Below are 6,312 nucleotides of genomic sequence, written 5' to 3'. Positions count from 1 at the left end.
CTGCAATGTTAGGCATTTAATGTTATTTAGAACCCAGGTGGGTATTCCTATTTTATTATTAAGATATTTCTACACCTCAGCAGCACCCCACACATAGCCCACTACACTTTACAATGGGCCCTGCATCGGCAGCGGAGCTGTGGAAGGGCCCAAACCTTGCTTTCTGTTTTCCTGTAGAAGTAAATATAGTTCCTTATGTATTATTATTGTTTTAATCCCAGCATGGCTTCTACAACGTCTCAAAAGAAAACCAAATCAAAAAGAAGAAAAATTACAGATGAAAAAAGATTGGTCAGTGAAAAGTGGACAGATGCTTCCTTTTTTGTTGAGGCAAAGAGTAAGATACTCTGCTTAATTTGTAGGGAATTTGTGCAAGTTTACAAAGACTATTCCTGCATTATATGCAAAAACTTGCTCCAAATCTGTTGTGTACGAAGGATGGTGTGGTAAGGACAAAATAGGGGGACTGAAAAAAATGTCTATCTTCTCAACAAAAATATTTTTTTAAGCTACAACTCAGATTCCATTGTAAAAGCTAGTTATGTGGTAGCATATTTAATAGCAAAAAAAAATCAAAACCATTTACTTTCTCATTAAGTTCTCTAATTTCTATTTATAATTGCTGTGTCTGCCCAACTCCCTGATGCAGACATCTTGCTCTAGGGCTAGGCGGTACTTGTGCTCAAAGCAACGTCCCCTGTTGCTTCCTCTCTGATTCCAAAACTATTTACTGATAGCGAGTTTATCAAGCAATGTATGGAAAGCACGGCAGATATGATTTGCCCGGAAAAAAAAGGGAAGATATTTCTAAAATCAGTTTGTTTCAACAGACCATAGCCAGGTGAATTGAAGAAACTGGAAAACCTATCAAGAGAAGTTTGGAGAATAAAGCTGCTAATTTTAAATTTTATGCTTTGGCAACAGATGACAGCACTGATGCTATAAATGAGGCTCCACTTGACATTTTTATTAGAGGTATTACAACTGAAGAAATGGCTCCTTTATGGCATTAAAAGACACAACCAAATCAAGAGATTTATACAAAGCTGTAAAAAATATGTTATGGGCGGCGCCTGTGGCTCAGAGGAGTAAGGTGCTGGCCCCATATGCCAGAGGTGGCGGGGTCACACCTAGCCCCGGCCAAAAACTGCAAAAAAATAATAATAATAATATGTTAAAGTGATTTTCTTTGTCCATTGTCAACATATCTGGTATAGTTACTGATAGTGCCCTGGCAATGGTAGGTGAAAGAGAAGAACTTGTAAAATTATTAGAAGATGATGCAATTGCTGCCCCAAACTCACGTTTGATGAAGTATCATTGACTAGTACATAAACTTTATGTGCAAAACTTTAAAAATGGGCAACGTCATGCAAATCATCATCAACACTGTGAATTTTGTTAAGAGCCCAGGGATTGAATCACGGCCAATTTCGGAATTCCTTGAAAGCACTGATCCTGATTGTGGTGACATCATTTGCTTTTTTGGAAAGAAGATGACTAAGTAGAGGCCAACTATTGAAAAGATTTTATGATTTGCAAAATGTTATCAAGTTGTCCACATTATCAAAAACCAAATTTGCGCCAGAACTGGACGATGAACGCTGGCTTACAGATGTGGCCTTTTTAGTGGATTTAACCTCTCGTTAAAATGTATTAAACACGTGTCTTGAAGGTGAAAACCAGCTTATCAATACAAATGTTTCAAACCATAACAGTGTTCCAAATGAAAGTGAAATTATGGCAGGCTCAAATTAAGGCAAACAATTTCATGCATTTCAACACCTTGGCTGAACACAGTCCTGTGAACAGCAAAAAATTATGCAATCTTGTTTTTTTATTTGATACAAGAATGAAAACAGATTTTAAGATTTTCAGGAAAATAATCAATATTTTGATGCATTTGCAACTCCATTTTCAGTCAACGTAAATATGCTACCTGCCAATTTCCAAGTAGAATGCATAGAGCTACGATCTGACATTCAACTTAAAGAAGAAACCGATCAAGTCTCCTTACTGGACTTTTATTGGTCCTATCTTCCTAGAGACAAATATCCCTCATTCACAATCATGCTTTATTCATGTCCTACATTTGCAAGCAAGCACTTTCAAGAATGAAGCACATTATGAGTAAAATCAGGACCAAAATATCTGATGAGCACCTTGAGAACACTCTGAGAATTGCACCTACTTCCATTAGACCAGATATTGATGCCTTAGTTTCTCAGATACAATGCCCAATATCCCACTAGTTTTATGTTGCTCACTTTTCTTTTATAGTAAAAAAAAAAATTTAAGACATTGTATTACTTAGATATGTACATTTTCTGTATGATCACAAACTTGAGACCTGCTTGACAATTTTAAATGTCTCTCTGAACTGGCTGCTGCATACATAAATAGGATTATCACTAGAGGACTTTTTTGCTTGTCTGTGGTGACAGATAGCATGAAAATTATGCCCAGACCTTTTACTATGCTCATCAGCTTTCTTTAGTGTTTGAATATTTAATGAGTTGCCCACGGCAACTCTTCTTCCAATGTGGCCCAGAGAAACCAAAGAATTGGACACCCCTGATATAGTGTAAATTATTTTTCTAACTTGCTGAATGCTATTCACTGGTTTTGGTAGTAGACAAGTCTGGGTTAGGTATTCCTAGCTTCATGGGGATGAACTGGAAAGTGTTTCCCTCCCTTATAAATTCTGGAAGAGACTGTGTAGAAGTGTTAATTCATCCTTAAACATTTGGTAGAAGTATCCAGTGAAACTACCTGGGCTGGGAATTTCAGTTTTAGGAGAAGTTTAATTACAAATTCAGTTATCTTCAGGTTATGAAACTAATCGTGTAAGTTTGTGTTTTATGAGGAATTAATCAATTTCATCTAAGTTGTCAAGCTGATGTATGTAGTACATCATAGTGTTTCAGTATCATACTGATGTCTGCAGGTCTGAGGTGAAGTACTGGGTCTCACTCCTGATGTTCATAATTTGTGTATTCATTCCCTTTTTTGGTCAGTCTTTCTGGAGGTTTGGTTTTTTGTTTCATTGATTTTTCTATATCATTTTCTGTTTTCAATTTCACTGATCCATGTTCTTATCTTTACTTTTTCCTTCCTTCTGCTTACTTTTTAAAGTTTTTACAGTTCTTGAAGTGGGAGCCTAAATTATTGATTTGCAACATCTCCTTTTTCTAGTGCATGCACTGAGTGATGTAAATGCCCCCTCAGTTCTAAGTGTGCCCCCGCAAATGGTGATATGTTCATTTTCCCTCAGTTTGATGTACTTTTTAAATTCCTTTGAGATCTCCTGTTTGTCCCACAGGATTTTTACAAGTATATTGATTGAGTTTCCAAGTGTTTTTCATTTTTCCGGTCGTTTTTCTGTGTTGATTTCTAGTTCGATCGCATTATGTCAAAAAATATACTCTGCACGATTCAATTCTTTTACTTTTGTTGAGATTTGTTTTACGGTTCGGGATATGTTTTATCTCAGCATCTATTTTACGGCCTGGTAAAGAACGTGTATTCAGCTGTTGCTGGGCAGAATAGTCTATAAATGCCAACCATATGCTGTGTGTTAATGGAGCTGTTGAGTTCTTTAATGTCCTTGCTGACTTTCTGTCTAGTGGTTCCAGCAATTGTTGAATGAGGGGCACTGAAGTCTACAACTGTAATTGTGCATTCATCTGTTTTTCCTTTCAGTTCTATCCATTTTTGCCTCGCAAATGTTGCACTTCCTTTAAGATGCCTGGGTGGCTACGTCATCTGGGTGTGTTGACCCTTCGTTATTAATAATGGTCCTGGCTGTCTCTGGTCATTTTCTTTGTTCTGAAATCTACTTTATCTCTTGTTACTATAGTCATTCCTGCTTCTTTAGATTCATGTTTTTATAGCATATCCTTTTCTATGCTTTTGCTTTCGAACTGCCTACATCATTATGGTTGACGTGAGTTTACTATAGATAGCATGTAGTTGAGTCTTGCTTTATAATCCACTCTGGCAATATCTGCTCTTTATTTGCTGCATTAGGACTGTTTACGTTTAATTTTATAACTGGTATGTTAGAGCTTAAGGCTGCCACTTTATTTTTTGTTTTCTCTTTTTATTTCTGTTTTCTTTTTCTTGCTTTGCTATGGGTTATTTGAACTGTTTTCGAATTCTGTTTTGCTTTATGTTGTTTTTGCCTGTATAGCTCTTTGTATAGCTTTTGTGTGGGCAACTACTCTAGTCCATATTACATGATATATGCATAACATCACACTTTACTGGTGTCATCTGTTCAGATGAAATATAAGCACCCATGTCTTTATAAGTCCTTCTACAGTACAATTGTCTTAAATGTCTTATAATCACCCCACATAGGTAAATGGACCCCACCCATTATCTGGTTTTGGTGTGAAGGCTAATGATACCGCAAACACCCCAAGAGAAAGTGAAAAGGTTCATGACTCACATGGTGAGGCTTTCTGAGAAGAACATCATGGCTCCCAAGCATTGCCAAAAATGGCTTGAGAGCGCATGGAAAGGAAACTAGCCTGGGATTTTCATGATGGTCAGGGAGTAGGGCCACCACGAGAGTTCCCACATATGGTTTGAACTGCCACTAATCAAAAGGCACAAGAACCCAGGCTTTCTTCTCCTCATTTGTCCAGATATGGGGCAGAAAGGGAAGAAGAAAAAGTGAGACTTAAAAGCCGTCAGCCATTCGGCATCAAAAAAAAGTAGAGTCAGACTCTACTATATCATTATTTCTTCTGCATACATGTCAAGTTTGTGTCTCACCTTCTTTTATGGTAAATAGATATTTTCTGGTCTACCATTTTAATGCCCTTGTTGTTCCAATTCTAGAATTTCTGTTAATTCTTTTCTATAATTCTTTTATTGATATTCTCCATTTGGTGAGACATTTTTCTCATACTTTCCTTTATTCTTTACATATGATTCCTTTAGTTCTTCATACATATTTCAAATAGCTGATTTTAAGCCTTATTTAGTAAGACTTTTTTTTTTTACAACCTATGCACTTCCCCAAGGACAGTTTCTATTCATTGCTTTTTCCCCTATATAGTGACCATATTTTCTTATTTCTTTGCATTTTGAAACTGGACCCCTTAAATAATATAATGTGACTATTTGGAAAATCCGATTCTCTCCACTACGCAGGATTTGTTTATATTTCTACTTGGCGTCATTTTGCTGCTGCTCTTTCTCATGGTAAATTTCCTGAACTAATACTGTAAAGCCTGTATTCTTTGTCATATGTGGCCACAGAAGTCTCTGCTCAATTAGCTTAGTGGGAAGCTAATTACTGTACATGTATTTCTTTAATTGTCACTGTCTGAAACCAGTAAGTATCACATTCTTTGCCAAGAGGCTCTGTGTGCATTTTGGAACACGCCTCCAACACTCAGCCAGGTAGCTGACGACTCTGCCTTACTCTTTACTATGTGCTCTTCGGAGCCTCCAGGTCAGCCAGAAGGGAGAGCTTAGAGCTTTCTCAGGTCTTTCCTGATCATATGCGCATCCCTGGGTACGTGAACAACTCTGTGCATACACAAGGCCTTCTAGATTCCCAGGCATGTGTCAGAGTGTTTCCAAGCCTTTTATGGACATCTCATTTTCCAGGTGTTCCTTTGGGATTTTTGGTCAGCTTGTTGTCTGCCCCACCTTTTATCACCACCTCAGGCAACTGTGATGCTAAAGCATCACCACTGATTGTTTTTGACAAACTCTCCTTTGAGGAGAGGGGAGCTTGCACTGGGCAACCTCTGAGTCAGATCAAAGAAAGAGAACTCTTGCAATTGGGGGGCCACCAGTGGGTCAAATAACAACAGTTCTCCGGGGATGGGTCTTTGGAGAAGTTCCACCCCATTCTGACTCCTCCAGTAGCTGCCAGGCCGTCGGCTGTTAGCTATGTTGTGGCTTCTCAGCTTCCAAGGCTACTAAAGAGCTGGGGAGGAGAAATGATGCAAATAGGGAAAGTTAAAAAACTCTAAAACCTGCTCTTCTGACCAAGATTCAGATGATTTTTCTAGAATAAAATTTCCCCAGGTTGTGGCAAATTTCATTAGTTTCCAGAGTACTGAAAAAGTTAATTTTGACTTATTGGAAATTTTCTTATTGATTTTATGGAGAAGAGGACTTTCTGAGATCCTTAGTCTGCCATTTCCTCTGACATCTTCTTTACACACATTTAGAACTACATCAATGTTATAATTTTTTTTTTTATTGAATGGTAACTATGTACATTAATGCACTTCTGGGGTACAGTGTGGGGTTTTCACATGCAATCCAAACTACTTCCATCAAACT

This window comes from Otolemur garnettii, unplaced genomic scaffold (genome assembly GCF_000181295.1).
Source record: "Otolemur garnettii isolate 467f Iridium unplaced genomic scaffold, OtoGar3 scaffold00105, whole genome shotgun sequence".
Taxonomy (NCBI): domain Eukaryota; kingdom Metazoa; phylum Chordata; class Mammalia; order Primates; family Galagidae; genus Otolemur; species Otolemur garnettii.
This window is presented reverse-complemented; position numbering follows the sequence as displayed.